At 36.2% G+C, this 22948-nt stretch overlaps 1 protein-coding gene across 1 annotated transcript in view; it reads left to right on the top strand.

The window, feature by feature from the left end:
* The window catches only part of LOC120631601 (neuroglobin-like), a 71690-nt gene that overhangs the window by 42829 nt on the left and 5913 nt on the right, over positions 1-22948 (top strand). The gene's annotated exons all lie outside the window — the stretch shown is intronic.

A 22948-nucleotide genomic window follows, 5' to 3' on the forward strand; every position in this document is an offset into this window, starting at 1 on the left:
TATTATATATGCTGAATATATGCGTGTAGCGGTGATAGCCCAGTGGGTAGGACTTCAACTTCACTTTCGAGGGGACGAGTTCGAATCCCAAAAAGCACCTCAAACTTTTAAGTTGAGTGCGGTTTAAGCAATTAAAATATCCTTTAGCGGTGAAGGAAACCTGCATGTCCGAGAGTTCTACATAACCGCGTCTCATTGTGGGGGGAGACCCGTGCCCTGTAGTGGGCCTGTTATTGGTTCATATGATGATGATTATAGATAAACTAAAAATTTAGGGATTCATTATTTGAAATCGAATAACAAGAGAAAACTCTTGTCACTATTTCAGTCATACAAATTTTTTGTCACCTCTCCTTAGATTATGTCAAGTTTATAACAAGTTAAATATTGTAGACGTACATTGTGGTTCACTGGCCGAATTCCGCAGATCAATCCAATTAGCTTTAAGCAAAGTAAAATAATTGTTTTCATTCAATTTACTTATTCTTAATTGTATATACTTAACTAGCTTTTGCCCGCGGCTACGCTCACGCTAAGTTCAATTTGTGATTTGGTAAATTTTAACTACAAAGGTTTAAAAAATGTCTTGTGCTAATAGATAAATATGAAGGTAAATTAATCAGAAACTTTCATATAAATTTTCATTCCTCTATTTGATGCCTTTGGAGTTGGAACGTTTAAAATATGCGATACACTTATCACTTTCAGCCCGATCCGTCAAATGGTTAGAGCTGTACGCTGATAGATCAGTCAGTCAGTCACTCCCCTTTGCCTTTTATATATGTATATGCTTATATATACATATATATAAAATATATATACATTGGTTGGCTTTTTATGATAACATAAAAAAGCAGTAGTACCTACAACAAATTGTTTTGATGGCCTGAATGGAATTTTCTACATTGCCTACACTGGATATACTTTTATCTTGTTTGTGTAGGTATAAGTTATATTTAAATTGATTTTTAAACTATAACTTATGTATAATAAATTAGCTAAGTAAGGTTGGAGTATTTTTTGTTGTGCTTAAAGATAAATTGCATTAATTTAGACCTAAATGTTCCAACCGAGTCCTATCTCATCGGTGTTGGCAAATCGTTGCAGCACTTGCTAGCCGCAAATTAAAAACTTCCCTTGAAAGCCACTGTTTCAAGCGTCAGTGTGGAAATACTAGACTAAATTTAATCAAGTTTGTGGTATTGACTATATTCTTTTATGAAAGCCGAACTAAAAGTATAAATGTAATTGTTATTTATTTATTTTCATTCCACTACAAGTTAGCCCTTGACTGCACCTTGTGGGCTAACCTGTTAAGGAGTATGGATGTCCTACCCTCAGGGGAATCGATTTAACATAACTGCTAGGTTAGTCCGCTATCATCTTAGACTGAATCATCACTTAACACCAGTTAAAATTGCAGTCAATAGCTAACTTTTTTTTTGTTTTTCTAAACTTGGTGTACAAATAAAGAGTATGAATAAAAATAGATAAATAAATACATCACTGAATTGGCCTCAGGTTGATACACAGAAGGCACTTAGTATGACGTGATCCTTGTATAGTTTTTTTCTGTTTATAGACGATGTTTTTCCACTAACCATCAGGTGCGCAATGTGCTTGGTCCGACAATTATTACTTTAAAAATTAAAGCACTAACAATAAGTGTCATAAAGTTGTTTGAGTCAGAAGTAGCGTGCATAATTTGATAAGGTTTCCAAGGTGGGGTATAATCTGTAAAATATGTAGGTCGATGGGACTCATGGGGCTACGTGAGGCAAAGCATTACCTTAATTGATTCTGTCCGCTGCGGCATAGGTCTAGGTTAGTTTCACTAGAACTATGTAATTTTCCCTTCTGCACCATAAATTCCCATCAATTATGTTTCCTCCTTCTGTTTCAATCAAATGAGTCTGAGGGAAAATGTGATCTATTTCTGCTATCAAAAAAATAATACATTTGCTTAGCAGTGTGAAATTTAAAAGGTTAGTAATGATAATGGGAAAAATATAAACAGATGTTAATTGAGTTCAGAACCAGATTGCATAATTTGATCGCAGATAATGTTTCCAAGCTGGATATAAACTGTAAATAATAATAATAATAATAATAAATTTCATTTTTATGACAATTAAGGCCCATTTGTTAGTAGTGCAACTTAAACGCCTATGTTAGTATATACACTTATATTTTAGATTAGAATTATATAAAAAACTTACAAGACTTAAAGTTTAGTTCACCGTACAAGCACCGACATAAATATGTAGGTGAATCATGATGCTATGTCAGACCATGCATTACCTTAATTGATTCTATGCCTGTCGCGATTCTTGCTCTTATATTTATTTTATTTATTTAAAAAAATGAAGCAGGATAGAAAAGGCGGCCTTATCGCTAAGTAGCGATATCTGCCAGGCAACCTTATAGTCCATTAATTCCCATCAACTATTTTTGAATCCGTAATAATGTTATAAATTTTTGTTTATTTGTTTATACTTACTTACGTATTAAATAAACGTATGTACTATACGCCCTAACAACTTGTACTTGGCTTCGGCCAAAACTCAGATTTTTCTGAGATTAGACCCGTTCCCCATAGTGGGCTTTCGATAATGACAGAATAAAATAGAAAAACTCTATTGCACTAAAACACAAAGAAACAATACAAGGAAATTAGGAATAGTGCTTAGTGTTATAGTGCAAAGGCGGACTTATCACTAAAAGTGATCTTTTAAAGACAAACTGAGCGTGCGAAGCCCATAAAAAGGTGGAACATGGATGGAGCGCAAAGTAAAAAATAAAATATATTTACATAAAAATACATCCAATATTTTCGACATACAACGTGTAACAGAATTACGAAATAATTATTTTAAATTGAAGGATGTATAGGTATATTTCGTAAGTTATTTAAAAGATTTTAAATCAAAAGAAGCATATGTATTTTTTTTCCATACAAACGAATTCAAAACATTCTAAATGTATACTTTAGAAACAACTCTATTGAAGACAAAAGTACCTAATACCTACGCTACGCGACGCGTACGTAATAAAATGACAGGAGTCACTTTAGTAGGTACGCCTTCGAATTTTGCGTGTGATGTTTAGGGCTATATCTGATTTCTCTCAGTAAAAACGATGGCAGTGGTTTACTCAAAAACTATTAGGTTTTCGGTTTCACAGATAAGTCTCAGAGTATGTACATAATGTACCTCTAAAGCCTGCAAAGTATTATTTCGGGTTTCATTTACACGAGCAATGATAATGACGATGATGTTGATGGACCTCAGAAATCTCGCTTTACCCCATCAATTATCCCCATAAAGAGCGGTGGGGCATAATCTGTACAATATGTAGGTCGATGTGCCCCATGGGGCCGCGCGAGGCCAAGCATTACCGTAATTGATAGACTGCCCGCTGATGCGACAAAGGTCGGGCACGTTTTAAATTGAAATTACTGTGTACTGAACTTTATTAAATATAGCTTGTTATATCTTATTCGATAACACAGTTTATTGCATAGTAGTATTATACATGCTGAATATATGCGTGTAGCGGTGATAGCCCAGTGGGTAGGACTTCAACTTCACTTTCGAGGGGACGAGTTCGAATCCCAAAAAGCACCTCAAACTTTTAAGTTGAGTGCGGTTTAAGCAATTAAAATATCCTTTAGCGGTGAAGGAAACCTGCATGTCCGAGAGTTCTACATAACCGCGTCTCATTGTGGGGGGAGACCCGTGTCCTGTAGTGGGCCTGTTATTGGTTCATATGATGATGATTATAGATAAACTAAAAATTTAGGGATTCATTAATGAAATCTTATAACAAGAGAAAACTCTCACTATTTCAGTCATACAAATTTTTTGTCACCTCTCCTTAGATTATGTCAAGTTTATAACAAGTTAAATATTGTAGACGTACATTGTGGTTGACTGGCTGAATTCCGCAGATCAATCCAATTAGCTTTAAGCAAAGTAAAATAATTGTTTTCATTCAATTTACTTATTCTTAATTGTATATACTTAACTAGCTTCTGCCCGCGGCTTCGCTCACGCTAAGTTCAATTTGTGATTTGGTAAATTTTAACTACAAAGGTTTAAAAAATGTCTTGTGCTAATAGAAAAATATGAAGGTAAATTAATCAGAAACTTTCATATAAATTTTCATTCCTCTATTTGATGCATTTGGAGTTGGAACGTTTAAAATATGCGATACACTTATCACTTTCAGCCCGATCCGTCAAATGGTTAGAGCTGTACGCTGATAGATCAGTCAGTCAGTCACTCCTCTTTGCCTTTTAAATATATATATACATATCCATATAATTTTATATATTTTATATATATATATATATATACACATTGGTTGGCTTTTTATGATAACATAAAAAAGCAGTAGTACCTACAACAAATTGTTTTGATGGCCTGAATGGAATTTTCTACATTGCCTACACTGGATATACTTTTATCTTGTTTGTGTAGGTATAAGTTATATTTAAATTGATTTTTAAACTATAACTTATGTATAATAAATTAGCTAAGTAAGGTTGGAGTATTTTTTGTTGTGCTTAAAGATAAATTGCATTAATTTAGACCTAAATGTTCCAACCGAGTCCTATCTCATCGGTGTTGGCAAATCGTTGCAGCACTTGCTAGCCGCAAATTAAAAACTTCCCTTGAAAGCCACTGTTTCAAGCGTCAGTGTGGAAATACTAGACTAAATTTAATCAAGTTTGTGGTATTGACTATATTCTTTTATGAAAGCCGAACTAAAAGTATAAATGTAATTGTTATTTATTTATTTTCATTCCACTACAAGTTAGCCCTTGACTGCACCTTGTGGGCTAACCTGTTAAGGAGTATGGATGTCCTACCCTCAGGGGAATCGATTTAACATAACTGCTAGGTTAGTCCGCTATCATCTTAGACTGAATCATCACTTAACACCAGTTAAAATTGCAGTCAATAGCTAACTTGTAAAAACTTCCTGGGGTCCCAATTTAAAATCATAATTTTCACAAATATTCCTTCACAGCTACACCGATTACGGCGGAAAACGAACAAAATTAGAGCCGAAGTCGCGGCATAAATTTAGTTCTCTTTCTATCTTACGAAATGAAAGATCTAGAGTAGCATATCAAATATGAAAGATCGTAGCCAAATGAAATAACAGATAAAAACGTAAGTCGGCTCGAGTTAAATTGCATTTTTCAATAACGACTCTGCGAGATAGCTGCGTTTACATTATAAAGCAATTTCTCATGAACGGGATAGCTTGCTTCAGCGTTTTCCTCAAAGTTATTTGATTAGGAAAGTAAATAATAAAATAAAATTGCACGAATGAATGAATGAAAGGACGAACGAACACTTTGTAAAGGGGGACAAATAATTGATACTGTCCTTGAATTAATGTTTTGACAAGTAGGCACTTTGAAATCGTAACACAATTATCTTTGAATTCATATTTATTCCTGACATATTTGTTTACAAAACTGACATTACGGTTACGGAATTAATTCCGTTACTTTTTTAAAGATTACCTGCTACTATCTTATACGATTATCTTTAAACGAGCAATTCTGGTATATATATAATTGGAATCTCGGAATCGGCTCCAACGATTTTCATGAAATTTAGTATACAGGGGGTTTCGGGAGCGATAAATGGATCTAGCTAGGAGCTAGCTAGCCTCTTCTCATTGTGGGAGACCCGTGCCCTGCAGTGGGCCGGTAAAGGGTTGATATGATGATTGAAAATAAATTATTATTACGTTTTAAGGTTCAAGGTAAATAAAACAGAGGTATTGTGATAATCTGATAACCTTCCTAGGAATCTTTTGGAAGTCATATGAAAAAAAAATCACAAACAGGCTTCATACTGAAACAGTTAACTGAATCTGGTTTGCAGTAATTTGACTGCAATATAAAACCTTTTATATTGCAGACGGCCGAGTTTTTTATCTTCTATGGCCAGTATATGATAAAACACGGTTTTCAAAACGCTATGAATTTTACATAGCTTTTTTTAGGGCCACACGTGTAAAGTCAAGGCGGGTAAGGATCAACTCAGTGAAGCAGAGATAAACAAAAATAGACCAATCAGATTATTAACAGATGACGTGATAATTCCATTACGCTATTTCTTAACAATGTCATTCGTCTATTTACTATGTATCTCCCCTCGGCTTCATTCGAAAAATAAAACTCGCCGTCCAAGTTAACTGATTAAAAACCATTTTTTAACTCCCAACGCGAAAACGACTAGATGTTGAGATAATAGTTTGACGTGTCTGTGTGTTTGTTTGTGACATCGTAGAGCCCGAACGAATGAAAATATTTTGATTTTAGTTTATTGTTTGAAAGGCAAATCTGCCACGAGTGTTCTTAGCTTTGATGAAAATCGGTCAAAAATATCCGCCGTCACTACAAACAGACGGACTTGAAATTTCAAAAGTGCTTATTTAGGTCCTGCCCAAGTGAACGAATTTACGAATATGAATTTAGGTGAAAGTCATAAAAATTAAGCCTAATTTGCTATACTCCGCGAAAAGCAGGAGAATCTGTATGGTGTTATTTATAATTTCATCAATCCTTATACTCCACATCAAACAGATCTTAGGCAATGTAGGGTACATTGCCTAAGATCTGTTTGATGCCTAAGATCTGTCTAAGCACATTTCGCTCCGAAACCGGAGCATCCCCAGGAGATGTTGAACTTACAATGAATAATTTTTAAGTCGTGGATTTCCGCAAAGTAAAGCCTGCTTCTATCCAATACTTAAGTGAATGTCACAAATTGTACAGCTTAATCGAAATATATCTTGAAAGTTTAAGAATGTGTTCCTTGGTGGCCAGTATATGATAAAACACGGTATTCAAAACGCTATGCATTTTACATAGCTTTTTTAGCCACCCGTGTAAAGTCAAGGCGGGTCCACTAAGTGAAGCAGAGATAAACAAAAATAGACCAATCAGATTATTTACAGATGACGTAATAATTTCATTACGCTACTCGTATTTGAAAGAAAGAAAGAAAGAAACATTTATTTTTTACTTCCACACATTACAATATTCACAACACCACATATGTTATGTGTGGCACAACCTAGAAAAAAGGTGCCAGCTCAGCATTGTGCTGCATGCGCCAGTGGGAGCATACAGCGCTGATTTTCAGTTGGCACCTTGTACCAGGTAACACCACGGAAATACGTAGCCATCTACTGACCACATTTTAAGCTTAGTTTAAAAAAAAAAAAAACTAACTAAATAAATCCACAACAATAATAATAATAAACTAAAGTAACATATATTTATATAAACTTGAAAATAAAAACGTACATATATCATAAACTTATTAAGATACACAGTGTAATATAATAGTGATAAAATTTTTAAGTGGTAAAGTAAAGTATAGTAAAGTATACAGACTGTCTCTAGAGAAAAGATGACTCCGCCACATGTTCTTGGAATTCCACCTGTTTGGCCAATAAATATTGTTTAATTTGGTTCTTAAATCCAAACTTACTTTTAAAGTTCTTGATTGGCGGAGGAATATTATTCCAACACTTCGTGGCGGAGTACGTGAACGAGCCCCTAAACGCAGCAGTACGATGAAGTGGGATGCGAAGCTGGTTTCGACTGCTTCGAAGCTTCCTTTCATCGTCACTAACCCAATTCAGTTTATTTATTAAATACAAAGGCTTACCTTGCTTTATTAAGCCATAGAGAAGACCTGCAAGATGCAACTTCCTTCTAGAACCCATTTTTAACAAGTGATGATTGTTTAAGAAAGGAGTTACATGGGTTCTAGGAGGTATGTCGAAACAAAACCTCGCACATGCATTCTGCACTCTCTGGATGAGACGCTTCGTACGGCACAGCAATCGAGGACCGAACACAACATCCGCGTAGTTTAGTTTAGACAGCACCAAAGCCTCTACTAGCTGTAAGCGCACTTCTACTGAAAGATACTGACGGACCTTGTAGAGTATCTTTAGTCTGTAGAAACAATTGCGAACTACTTCTGCTAAGTGTTCCTCGAACCTCAAATCTGCATCCATGAGCAATCCCAAATTTCGAGCTTTGCAGACTCTCTCTATGGCGCAGCCCTCAATATCTATACTAACACCGGATCGAAGCTTATATAGTTGCTTTGCAGAACCGAATAGTATATACTTCGACTTTGACGGATTAAGTACAAGAGAATTACGGTCTGCCCAAGCCCCTATTCGGCCCAAGTCTGCATTAACAAAACGAACAGCGTCATCGAGGTTTTCTGCCTTGAAATGGTAGTAGAGTTGCAAATCATCTGCATACATATGATATTTACAGTGTAAGATCTGCTTAGCAACATCAGCAGAATACAATATAAAAAGAAGAGGACCAAGGACTGAGCCCTGTGGCACGCCTCTATTGACTGGCACCGGCGCCGAACGATGCACCTTACCATCCTCGAGTACAATTTCCACAATTTGTGCTCTTTTGCTAAGATAACTCTCAAACCACTTGACAGTATCAACAGTAAAGCCATAATGCGATAACTTTGATAATAAAAGTGCTGTATTGATACTGTCAAATGCCCGAGAGAAGTCAAGAAGCACCAACAGTGTGCACATACCCAAATCCTGTGCTCTAAGAATGTTGTCAGTCACATCCAACAGTGCCGTAACAGTACCACGACCAGCCCTAAAACCTGATTGATAATCCGGCAAAATTTTTTGCTTCTCAATATAAGCCGACACCTGAGAACACACATCTTTTTCTAATACCTTCGATAAGCAAGGCAAAATACTTATAGGACGAAGATCCTTTGGCGTGAGAGGGTTAGAAATTTTCGGGAGTGGACGAATTAGTGCAACTTTCCAGTCATTCGGAAAAACAGAAGTAGTTATAGACGCGTTAACAATGGATCGAATGCTATCTAAACTTTGAGGAAGTGACATAAAAATCATATCTAATGTTATTTTATCTATACCCTCAGCATTAGAATGTAACCGCTTAAGTATTTCAAAGATTACGGTATCAGAGACTGTGTTAAGATAAAAAGTGTCCTCATATAGTTTATTGAACTCATAAAAAGTTAATTGAGAGAAAGAGACGTGATTCGATCCTGGGACATTAAGAAAATGTGCATTAATAGCATCTGCATTAGTGAAATGTGCCGGCAATTGGTTCGGATTATTAGGCAGGACTGTCCTTTTTAAATTTTGCCATAGGACCTTTGGATATTTAAGCTTACTGTTAATGTTTTGTTTAAAAAAAGAACATTTCTCATTATGTATAGCCTCCACAGCCAAATGCTTGTATTGTTTATAAGATGTTTTATTAACGTCTGATTTATCATGCCGCCACCGAATATGCGCATCATCTCGCAATTTCATCATAAGTTTTACGTTAGATGTAATCCAAGGACTGTATCTCTCTCTGAAAACTCTTGTTTTTTTTGGTGCATGTTTATCAAACAATTCATTTAAACAATTATTAAAAACCGATAGCATGTCATTGACGCAGTCCGCAGACGAAACGTCAACCCATGGTATAGCATCGAGATCCCTATTAAAAGTATCCATGCATACACTCTTAAGAGGCCTGTACACAACAGTTTTTGGGCGAATTTTTCTCTTCTTGATACACAAAACACAGTCTAGAAGGGCGTGACTACTCAAAGACGGGATAGATGTTACATTTACACTTCTAACAGGGAGATCCGTAACTATAATATCTATAAGTGTTTCACTAGAATCAGTAAAATGTGTCGGGGAAGTAATTAATTGTGTCAATTGCAAATAATTAAAAAAGTCTGTCAGCTTAATGCTTTTAGTTTCATTACTGTTCAATAAGTTAATATTAAAATCTCCTAGCAGTATAATATGCTCATAGCTAGACAATGCCTGAATAGTATCTGTAAGGACGTCCAAGAAAAGATCAACATTTAACCACGGGGGCCTGTAGGCTGTACCAATAGCAATATTAAGCGAGTTGACGGCGAGACCTAGCCACATTTGCTCAACAGTTTCGTGCCTGGGGAACGGACAGGGCCTCAACTTGAGTCCCTTTCTGATATAAAAACCAACGCCTCCACCACGGCCACTGCGCACTGTAACCGGACGAGGAATATGCAAAAGTCTATAGTCGGGGACAGAGGGCGCACGGCCTTCCTCGCCATCATGAAGCCAGGTTTCATTGATTGCCATGATGTCAACCTGAACACGACCCATAGCAACTAAGAATTCATCGTGCATAGTTCCTAAAGACCCCGCATTGAGGAAACCTATTTTTATAAAATTATTATGGTATTTCAAAACATTTATAAGAATATATTACGTATACAAGCATTGTCATCCTATAAGCACACAAAAATAAAATAATGTAATATATTGTAAAATGTAGATTCATATAATAGAAAATAAAAAATAAAATACAATTATTATTACTTCCGATCATTTTACACCCACTCTCACACATAATATATACCGTTATAATATAAATAAAATCAGGCATTGCTGCTTTACTATACTCATAGGTTTTAAAATATTCATAATAATTAATAGATACTTTTGTAAAAAACAACAATTGTGGATTGTTATTATCTAAAAATGAAAAAACACGCCATAGTCTATTTATATACAATGATATAGCCTTATCGCATCCTAAAATCAAATAGATACGCTTCCAAAAAAACGCTCAATATCTGCTTCAGTGCGAACACGATGTACGGGCGCTGAACTCGTATGCCGAATATATATACGTCCCCCCTTGGTCCACACATATTTCCAGTTATTTTTGCGGGCTTCCTCGCGTGCTTTATAAAATAGTTGCCTGTTCATTCGGCTAAGATGCTCATTAACATAAAAACGTCGTGGAGCGGAGTCAGATATAATGCCCGAGGTATCAGCCCCTCTGCGCACGCGGGCCGCGTGCAACAAGTTGTCTCGCACCGCGCGCCGAGCGAGACGCACGACTACGGGCCGCGGCCGCTGGCGCAACTGTACGTCCGCATCGCCGACGCCGGAGCCTACTGAGACGCGCCGCGGGCCCACGCGCTCCGCAGAGACCACATCACGATCATCCACGTCGACTCCTAATTTTTTTCCTACCAGGCTAATTAGGTTTATAAGGTTCTCACCGGCAATTTCTTGCAAACCCAATATTTCCACATTATTTGATAGTAAGTCTTGATCCCTTTCATTTAGTTGTTCTTGAAGATGTGAAATAACAGATTGCACATTATCTTGGTCACCTAATTCGCGCGACGTAGATTGCGCCTCCAATTGTGAGAGCCTAGCCTCCATTTTCTCCACCCGACAGTTAAACTCGATTATACTAGCATTCAGTTGTGCCATCTCCCCTCTGAAGCAGGAGATTTCACTTCGCAAAAGTCTGAGCTCGGCCACTATGCTACTTGCAACATCATCGTGCATACTAGGGTTCCCAACGGCCTGGGCTACGGCAGCCGCAGCCTGCGATGGATTAGGGGAGCATGGCAATTGATGGTTCGGAGTGTCTGGAATTCTTGAGGTCGCCACTTTTCCCTTGCCTTTAATACAGGGACAACAAATCCATTTCCTGGGAATGGGGCCGCTAGGGCTTAATTTTGCGCATTCCCGATGGAACAAAGAAGAACACTTCGTACATTTTGCTACGACATCTGACGTTGGGGCTACAAAACGCCCGCACTGGACACAGTTCTTGCTCATATTAATAGCCAACTCCTTTAGTAGTACAGAGCTGAACTAATAGATGGCGCTATAACCAATTATTGATTATAATATTGACTTAATGCGTGAATAAATAACCCACACACTCCAAATTTGGCCTATTCCATTTTTAGAAACTATAATATGATAGCCAGCCACTAAACGCAACACTTTTTATTGGCACTGATGAGTTGAGGGTATGCAACTAATCACTTCTCACGTTACGTGAAATTTCGTCAAATTTTTCCAAAAAAACGCCACAAAAACCTCACTTAAGATCACTTCACGTCAAGACAGACTCAGACTATACTTTAAGAAAATTTCCTGAGCCTAAATCAGTGTAAAGCAATTTTATTTTAGTAAAAACCTCGCAATGCAAATCAGAAACTAGCTACGTCCGTGACGTCACCTTGAAGGATCTTGAGGTGGCAATTCTTAACAATCTCAACATATCTCGTCTATTTACTATACCTATAACTATAGAGAGTCACTACACACACAGACTTGACGTTTCAAATGTGCTTATATTAGGCCTACTTGAAATAAATGAATTTTGAATTTTGATTTTTTTTTTTAATTTTGAATTTTATACCTATACTATACCTATAACTGTATTTTTCTTGCAATCATCATCATCATTGTCAAACTATTACCGGTCCACTACAGGCCAAGGGTATCCTTTCAGAATGGGCTGGGGTTAGTCCAGTGATCCGTGGTGGACCAACAGAGGCCGTTGTCCACCAAGCTGGCCAAGTGCGCTTTGATAGACTTAACAGGCCTTTGAGAACATTATAGAACTCTCAGGCATGGTTTCATCACGATGTTTTCCTTCACCGTTAATGCATGTGGTACTTTAATAGCTTAAATTAAAAACGTACATAAATGCGAAAATCGATCGAACATGGTCCCCTCTAAAGGGATGCCAAAGCTCTAACCACTTGGCTATCACCACTTAACTACAATATCGTTAATTAATGTAGTTAAGTGGTGATGGGCAAATACCTTGGTTATTTTTGAGTACACTTGGCCCATCACGCTATTCCAATGCACGTTGGTGGACTTTAATGAAGAAATAAATTTTGAATTTATTGATTTATTATCACAATATGTTAGTGATAATATTCGGGACTAAAGGCTTAACGATTTCTTTACTAAGATTTCCTGTTATACTGAGATTTTTTAAAAGCCAACACCCATTTTCAAACAGTTTTTGTATCTTGCCGGAAATCGTACTCAGGACCTCGCTATCCATAGTTAAACAGCCACCTGACCAATGAGGCAGTTACCCCTTTTAATAAGGGACCAAATATAATTTAGGTTATTGGTGTTACAGTATTGAGTTTCGCTTCGTTAAAAAAAATATATATACTCAAAAAGTCATCCAGCTTTAACTCTAAAATGTAACGAAAAATATGCTTTAATTTAATAAATAAACTAGATTAAAAGGTTGGAGGTTTTGTCTTTTATTACAACTTAGTTGAAAGGTTGAAGTCTACTTAGATAAAAAAGAACTAACAGTTTCTTTGGCCGGAATATTAAATGAATTATTCAATGCGGAAAACACTATGTTATTCAGATAGGAAACTTACATTTCAGCGAGTTCATATTATGATAGAGATTTAAAGCTTTATTTATTTATTATTTTAAAACCTATGACTTCTGAGAGCATAAAAATATAAAAGTTAACTTTTACTTTTGGACTCAATAATTAATCTATGGCTACTATCATTTGTAAAAAGTCATCAAAATTATAAACCTATTACTATCCTACCTGTTCCTTGGTCAGCTAACAAGGGCCGTAGACCACTACGCTGGTACAGTGCGGATAGGTAGGCAAAACACGCCTTTGAAAACGTTATGCAACGTGTAACGGAATTACGAAATACTATTGAAGGGTGCATAAGTATATTACATAAGGAATCAATCACCCTATAAAAATATTAAATCAATAGAAGCATATTTATTTTTCCCTACAAACTAAATCAAAACATTCAGTGTTCACTTATGACAACCCTATTGAAGATAAAAGAACGACACGTGCATAGTACTTAGGCTACGTGTACCTGATAAAGTGACAGGAGTCACTTGATTCTTCTTTTGCATGTGGCGTTAGGGCTGTAGGCTTTTTTTCTTTCTGTAAAAACTATGGCAATGGTTTACACAAAAAACTACTAGCGTTTCGGTGTCACAGAGAAGTTTCAGAGACTGTTATTAGTGTACCTCTAAAGCCTCTGAAGTATTGTTTCGTTTACATGTTGTAGAGGCAACGGTCAGGCATGCACATATTTAAAAATCCGCATAGCTCCGAGGTGCTTGCCGGGGTTCGAATTCGGTACCTCCGAGAGGGAGGCGTATATATTTAACATATAATGTGTATTTCACACTGGCTTTCTCATAAAACAACATAAGCGGAAATAAGGCTTATGTAACCTACGTTTCCCTAAAGCCGCAGTAAGCCGACCCTGAGCCGGCGGTGACTGAGGCCCTTTGCGGAACTTGCTGTGATATGCTGGCAAAAACAAAAAAAAATCTTTTGGCTTTTTATAGCTAAACTGTTAAGCAAGGTTTTTCTTATTAGCTGCGGTTAAAAAGAACAAAACCCTTTAAGCTCGTGAAATGCAGTGACGATCAGTGTGGTGATGGGCAGTACAGTAAGCGAAACTTATGTTTGTCATATGATCAGTACAGTAAACGTTAACGTTTACTCGCACTTACACATACGCACTCAGAGAAAAAACACACACGCACACACGCACACACGCACACACACACCAACGCATGTACACAAATACACACACAACAAATACAAACCTCTTTGGTAAATCTTCATAACTTTATATTACACATTAACGATCGATCTACTTATTTATATCTATTTGTATATAGTGTTCTGGAAGAGTGGGGAACTTACTAGGATGACCCCAATTATGATGTATTATTTTTCAATTGTACGAAATCTAATAAATATTTATTTTTTTTATTTCAAAGTTGAAAGCTTTTGGCTTATTCGAGACACCTAGTAACATTAAAACTGTGATAATCATTTTCATTAATTCTCGTAATTTATCTTGGTGGACTTTATACATTTAAATACCTCACTCCCCAAGGATCCTTTGCAATCTAATTTCAATTTTAAGTTATATCTTAAACATTGTTAGCCATTGAAATGATCTGGCCATCCTGAAAACCTTTCCTTCAGATCGTTACGAAAGCAATAATATCCCCGACCGCTACCTGAGTGCCCTTGACCCTATTGTAAATGGAGGGAACGCTAGGGATGCCTCTGATCATGAGAAAGTTGAGAAAATCATAATAATTTAATTTCTAGAAATAAATAAATCATAGTAAAAGATTTTGTCTTGACTGAAAGACAATCTACAGTCCAATCGTTTAAACTTCATAATAAATTAGAAATTTAAATGCCAGTGCCAAGTTTCATTGGAATTCAGTCAATAGAATTGGCGTGTTATGCGCAAAGATACAGACAGACAGACCAAATGAAAAATAATTATTTTGGCTTCCACCAAAACATTTCAAAATATGTTAAATGTATAGAATTGTAACAATATTATTCTTATAATGATTTCAAAAAATAATAAAATCGCATGACAAAGTGACACCCCTGAATTTGTCTGGATGCTAGGTATAAAGCACTCTAAAACTACAGCATAGGGTTCAAACTGGCGTGCATTATAAACATCAGGGTTTATGTGATTCAATATCGCCGCGTATATCTTTTTTGTTGATTTATTATTCACGCTCACGTTTGCAAGTGTTCAAGCTTTTGAGTACTCCTGCTACCCGACAGACAATGTGATGGTTGTGTGTTTTAATTTTTATTAGTATACAAATAGTTACCAACTATATTATTTCACATATTTTCCTGAAGCTAAATACTTGGTACCGTGTTGTAACCTAAGGAAGTATAAAGGACAACGGGCCGTCTCTGTGCTACAACTGATGCCCGTCTGCCAAGCGTGGCGATTATCAACTATTAAATTATCAACCTTGCCGTTGGACAAGTAGAGCCTTTAGTCCGGCAATAGACTGTTATAGGCTACGGATGATTGTATTATTCTCGTTACTAATATACAGAAACTGAGTCTTTGTCACCCACTTGTAGGGATTTTTCACACGATACCGCTCACCACTTTGAAAATTAGTAAATACGTAGCTACGCCGCGCGTGCTAACTCCTATGCAATCGTTCTCACGATGCCGCGCCTAGCCACCACGATGGATTTACTACGTCACTCTTGCTTCTGTTGCTTTCCCACTACGCTACTGGTTCACGTAGGACTGGTACCAATGCGACGTGTCTTTCTGGCTGTCCAAAATATCACATTGTAGCATTTAATTAAAACTATATATAATTAATTTATTTTGTTTTATTAAAAAAAATGGATATACAATGATATGCAATTTAAATTAAAGTTGTACGAAATGCTGTTAGGTCTGTTTTGATGCAATTAGGATCATCATCTCAGTACAATATAAAAAAAACATTAAAAGTGCCTTCTGTAGGCTAAGTTGCATAATTTTTTTATTTTATTTGACTTCTACTAACCGATCCGATTGATAACGCAATGTGGCGTAAATATTGATTTCCAATATAGTAGGGGAATTCCTGGGAACACCTATTTTAATTATCTAATTAAAAAAAATTATACAGTTTATTTTTTCTTGAAACTTCAAATAATGTACCGTGGCCCTCCTCGAAGTATAAAACTCTTATACATCTGAACAATAAAGAAAGAGTTACCTTTAATTATTTCACAGATGCGGCTCTGTCAATGAATTCATTCACATCCATAAGAGATAGAGAAAGGCCATGTTAAACTTTCACGAAACGGTGATAGCCCAGTGGGTAGGACTTCGACTTCACTTTCGAGGGGACAAGTTCGCATTAAAATTAAATTAAAATAAAATTAAAATTTTAAGTTATGTGCGTTTTAATGAATCAAAATATCGTGAGGAAACCTGCATACCTGAGAGTTCTCCATAATGTTCTCAAAGGTGTGTGAAGTCCACTAATCCACACGGGGCCAACGTGGTGCCTCAACCCCTTCTCATTGTGGAGGGAGAACTTCTAGTGGGCCGGTAATTGGTTGATATGATGATGATAATGATGACGATGATAATCAAGTATATTATCCATATCCATACTCACGATTTTCCTTAATCGTTATACTTTAGAGCGAGGTGGTACAGAGAAACTTTTCGGAGTTATGTGAGTTTTTTATTTAAGAAATACAGACTCGTAATTTCTTCGCTACATAGGTAGGTACTTATTTAAATTGCGTATCTACTTATTTACTGTGGGGCAGTGGCGTGCATAGGTGTGCAGACGATATAAAATGAAGAAAATTTCGAGCACGAGTTATAAAAAACTTCAGGATAGTCATTTTAAGAGTTATAAAAAGCCTACCCTCAGGTATTTATAACTCATACTGGAGATTTTCTTCATTTTATTTTATCTGCATACCCTCTATGCACGCCACTGCTGTGGGGTGACCTATATTACTATTTCCACTGACTTATTTCATTACACTGTGTTTAGTGGCAGAAAAAATCAAACATGGCGGAGTACTTCCCCAGGCGAGCATTGTCTTAAAACCTTTACTACTACGGATTTTATGAGTGTAAATAGATAATTATTAAGAATATGGTTGTTTTTTTTTATGAAGGATCGCGCTTCACTTCCACCTAGAACAATCAACAATTGGAATAAAAACTCCGAATTATTCTGCGGTAAGAAATAAATCTTGGTTTCTGCAAAATCATTAAAAATGTAAGTTAGTTACAATTGGCTTGAAAATAATATTAAAATAACATTGTTTTCTTTGTATAGAAATAGTTTGGTTTACTAATATTTTTTTCATATAAAAATACTTCCTTCTCTATTTAGCTATAACATAGTTTTACTGTAGAAGTTTTAGAAGTGTTTTCTTATTAATAAAGCTTAAGTCTGGTTAGTCTGAGCCTCTAAAGTGGGAGGTCCAAGGTTCGATCCCCGGCGGGGGAATTTCGTAAATTTATAATTTCTTAATTTTTCGCAGTCTCTGGTAGCTTCGGATTGTAACCATCTAATCGACAAAGAAGTGTCAACCGATTTAACGTTCCGGTACCATACATACCGTATAGAAACCAAAGGGATATGGGTCCAAAATAACAGGCACATCTATCAGGTTAGCACGCTAATATCTTAGACTGCATCATCACTTGCCATCAGGTGAGATTGCAATAGGGGGACAAGGTTGCAACTTGTAAAAAATACATAATTTCTTAATTTATATAGATTTTCCTGTAGAATTACGTAGGTGTAGCAAAATACTTTGAACTCATTTAATGACATCTCCAAGATGTAATTTAAAGTTCATTGTAGTAAAGTATATGTTCAAATGAACTATTTATAACAGACTAACTGTTGCCCGCGACTTCGTCCGTGCGAACATTTGGATGTAGCCTGGAATTAGAAGAATACCGGGACCGCGTATCTCAAGCATTAAGTTCCTGAAAATCAGTTACAGGATTTATACGTTATCAGGTCACCAACAGACAGGAATACATACTCTCAAGTTCATAATATTACATCGGATGTGCGTCTCAAGGTGATTTAAGCGGATGTCAGATTTCCCGTGGGCTTGAGAAGATTCCATCTTGTACATTGAAAGAAAGCTACCGGCGAATTTCAAATGTCCTTAAAAGCCGTTTTACTTTAAAAGTCTTTTCACCCTTATTTCAAAACTTTCCAAATAATTTATATAGATTTTTATAAATGCCAATTTCCACATATCTAACTTTAAAAACATAGGACTTTCATTTAAAATTTCATCCCCTTTTTCACACTCTTCAAGATTATTTTATGAGACAAAAGATATGTCCATCTTCAGGATTAAATCTATCCCCTTGCCAAGTTTCATTAAACTCGGGAAAAGGTAATAAACGAACAGACTGACAGACACAGTTACGTTCGCATTAACGATAATCGTACAATATTAGTATGGATATGCTATGATATTAAATTGCCAATAATTTAATCAAAATGTACTTAAAGTATAATTTGTTATTTTTTCTTTATATTTTCTCAAGACCCAAATCAAATATTGTTTGTCAGTAAGAAACCAATTTTGTTTGAAAACAAAACAAAACTGAATCTAAGTCGTTTTCTCTCAAAACACTAAATCCGGAGCTTTTGTATTTCTTTGCAAGAATAATGTGGCTTAAACGGTTTAGATTGAAAATAAAACAGCCTTAACTGGTTTAAAAAAGGCTAATTTAAGTCGGTTTTCTTTTGTAGTAGTTCATATTTAACTTCCAGCTTACTGGAACAAAATATTTATTCCAGTAAGAAATTGAGTAGATATCTTCTAAGAAGTAAATAAAAATACATATTTAAATTATATAAAAACTATGCCTTGAATGCCACAGACAGATAGACAAGAATCAGGTCACGGGGTTCTTGTAGTTCCAGGTCTGTGGGAGCTTTACACATCCCTTAACCAACTTAATATATTCGTGATGAACATGAATCGTTTTCAGCGTCTTGGTGTCTGTATATAATAGGTATTTATGTATAATATTCATCAAAATATTCATGAGTCATCTTAGTACCCAAAACACAAGCTACGTTTACCTTGGGGCTAGATGGCGTGGTGTGTATTGTCGTGGTATATTGATTTATCTTATATCTTTAAGCGAGCAATTCTTGTATATATATATAATTGGAATCTCGGAATCGGCTCCAACGATTTTCATGAAATTTAGTATAGAGGATGTTTTCCGGGGCGATAAGTCGATCTAGCTAGGATTCATTTTTAGAAAATGTCATTTTATCTTATATTTTTAAGCGAGCAATTCTTGTATAAATATAATTGGAATCTCGGAATCGGCTCCAACGATTTTAATGAAATTTAGTATACAGGGGGTTTCAGGGGCGATAAATCGATCTAGCTAGGATTCATTTTTCGAAAATGTCATTTTATTTGTGTTTTCCGGTAATAACCGATTTGGTGCAACAAAGTTGCACGGGTCAGCTAGTTATTATTAACTTACCATCAAAAATCAAATCATTCAGACAGTCGAGTGGCGCAGTGGGCATAGACCCTACTTACTGAGTCGAAGGTCGCGGGTTCGGGTTCTTTTCGGGTCCCACAACTGGAAAATGTTTGTGGGATGAACATGAACGTTTGTCAGTGTCTGGGTGTTTATCTGTGTATTATAAGTATTTATGTGTTTATACTCATTAAAAAAATATTCATCAGCTATGTTGGTACCCATAACATAAGCTACGCTTACTCTGGGGCTAGATGGCGATGTGTGTATTGTCGTAGTATATTTATTTATTTATCAGGTTGCTTAATCCGTCAATATTTCTATAAAAAAATTCTTAACATACACACACAGACGAACACAAACGTGCGTTAGTTAGAGGTGCGTGCCGGGGAGTTAACTCGGTCACCCCGAGGGGTCGGGGCCGTAACTCTAACCACTTATAGGTACGTATAATAATATTTTCAATGAAAAGAGGACCTCTTCAATATCAGCCGCTCCACCTTTTAATAGATATAAGAAAATAGCTCTAGGTATGTAATTTTCTTTTCAATTGGCCACGGGAATGACTTTCTCGACCGCAATAAACCTTTGAAAGACTTATTGCTTTCATAATTTTTGAATGACCGTCTCCTACAAAGGCCTCTAGATTGTTCGGTATTTTAGATGTTTTATAATAATGACAAGATAAAAACAATTTCTTTAACAGTCCGAGTGGAGACATTTTAGATTTTTTTCACTCTTATCTTTAAAGATTGAACATCATCATCACATCAACACATTACCGGTCCACTTTAGAGCACGGGTCTCCTCCCACAATGAGAAAGAGTTAAGGTAGTCCATTACGCTGGCCCAGTTTGGATTGGTGGACTCCACACACCTTTGAGAATATTATGTAGGTCTCTCAGGCATGCAGGTTTCCTCACATTGTTTTCCTTCAACGACGAAGCAAGTGATATTTTTAATTAATAAAAGCGCACGTAACTTATAAAAGTTGGAGGTGCATGCTGGGATTCAAACTCTGCCCCCGGAAAGTGAAGTCACGCTCCTACCCAATGCGCTATCACCGCTTCCACCTCGCACATTTGCACTTAATTAGTTGGTAGTCAGCCGAACTATCAACATAATCATATCACCCGACTGACGTCTGCTGGACATATGTATTTCGTACGGAGCTCCTAATACCACAGTCGTACCGCCAAAGATCAAACCAGATACTAGTCACAAATACACCAAATTGCCCCTGTCGGGGCAGGGTCGAACCCGGGACATTCTACTTATAAAACCACCGCACTTACCAGAGAGGTTGACAAAGGTTCAGATTCTAAACAAGCAAAGGTTCTCATGTTGACTCACTGTTGCTTGCTTGAGTAATTTAAATATCAAAACAACGTCTAGAATCTACATGTTACATGTACCATGTACAAGCACCGTTTGTATTTGCTTAGAAAGTTTCCCTCAATCATGGCAGTCATGATAATTGGCTGCACACTTCATTGTCCAAGCAGCTTCAGCTAAACAGAAGGCGCCTCCGCTCGCTCGTTTCACTTCACGTGATGAAGAATCTCTGTATAAAACTTTCGTAAAGAAACTCTACCTCAATAATCTTCGTATTTTCATTTTGTTTTGTCAGGCGAATTCATAATTGGATCGCAAAGGTCATGTTTAAATGTTTTAGACATCTCCTTGAATATTTTTCTTACTTTATTTTTGCTATTGTATTGGCTAAGAGGTATTGTGGGCGATCCCGCCTAACATAAAAAGCTAAAACTCTGTGTCGGGAATACCTATTTATAAATAGATTTACAAAGGAAAGATAATAAATCAATAATCAGGTTATTATTTAGAGATTTAATATGCCATCTATTATTTTTAGAATCAGTACTCGTAACTATTTCCCCATAATGCAGGCATCAGAAAGCATTATTCATACTAATTAATGTTATAAAACAAAGAACACTTTTATTTTTTCGTCATCATCAAACCATTCCCAATCCACTAAGCTACGAGTCTCCGTTTAGAGTGACAAGGATCATGGACAATGACAAGTGTCCATCACTCTGGCGTATTGCGAACTGGTGGACTTCACACGCAGTTGAGAACATAATGGCGAACACTCAGGCGTGCAGGTTTCCTTACGATATCATCCTTAACCATTACGGTTATTTTCGTAAGCAGTTTTCCAAAAATGTCACAAGCATAGCTATATTAACGTTACAACTTAAAAGTAGGAACTTAAAATAAGCTAGATGTATACAATAAAGAAATCTAATGCCTTCATGTTTCTAAAGCAGTAAGGTACCACGTACCCAAAAGGCTAGCAGCATTATTTCTTTGACTAAGGCAGCATGTCTTTACTCAGCTCTTTGATCCCCGGATGCCTCGATAAGCCTTTTCGGAAAATCTTTAAAAAAGGGCTCAAAATGCTGGCCCTGGAAACCTCTAAAAAGCACAAAAAACAAGCGAATTATCTCTCGCTCCTCGGACCGCTATTATTTAATTATATCTCGCCAGTGGCTAAAAAAATAGCATATAGGAATATTATTTATATATGGGAATATTTTCTGTGTCTGGGTGTATATCTGTATATTATAAGTATTTATGTATATCTATATATATAAAAATGGTATTTTGGTTTGTGTACGCTTCAAAAACTCAAAAAGTTCTGCACCGATCGAGCTGAAGTTTTAGCATGATATATAATCCGCATCAAGGATTGTTTTTATCTATTTTTTGCATCAGTCGCCGCGACTGCAAAGATACAGCTTTTTTTAACGACCGATGTACCGTGACAACGCCATCTATCGAAAGCGAGAAAAACACTCGCTGACATATGTAATGTATTCTTTGTTTTGTTTCTCATTTCTCAACCATTTCATTAAAATGAGCCACAGCGAAGCGTGGCAGGGTACAACTAGTTATTCATAAAAATATTCATCAGTCATCTTAGTACCCATAACTCAAGCAGCGCTTACTTTGGGGGCTAGATGGCGATGTGTATATTGTCGTAGTATATTTATTATTATTAATTTTTTATTATTATAATATGAAAGTGACTTATTAGCTGCAGCTTTGCAAATTCTTCTGGATATTAAGATATACCATCTCAGGGAAGAAACAAAAATTTTTAGAATAACATTTTGATAAACTATCAAGAAATGGTAATTTGTTTGATGCCTCCGCTGTAGATAGTTTTTATACAA

Source organism: Pararge aegeria, chromosome 18 (assembly GCF_905163445.1).
Source record: "Pararge aegeria chromosome 18, ilParAegt1.1, whole genome shotgun sequence".
Lineage (NCBI taxonomy): Eukaryota > Metazoa > Arthropoda > Insecta > Lepidoptera > Nymphalidae > Pararge > Pararge aegeria.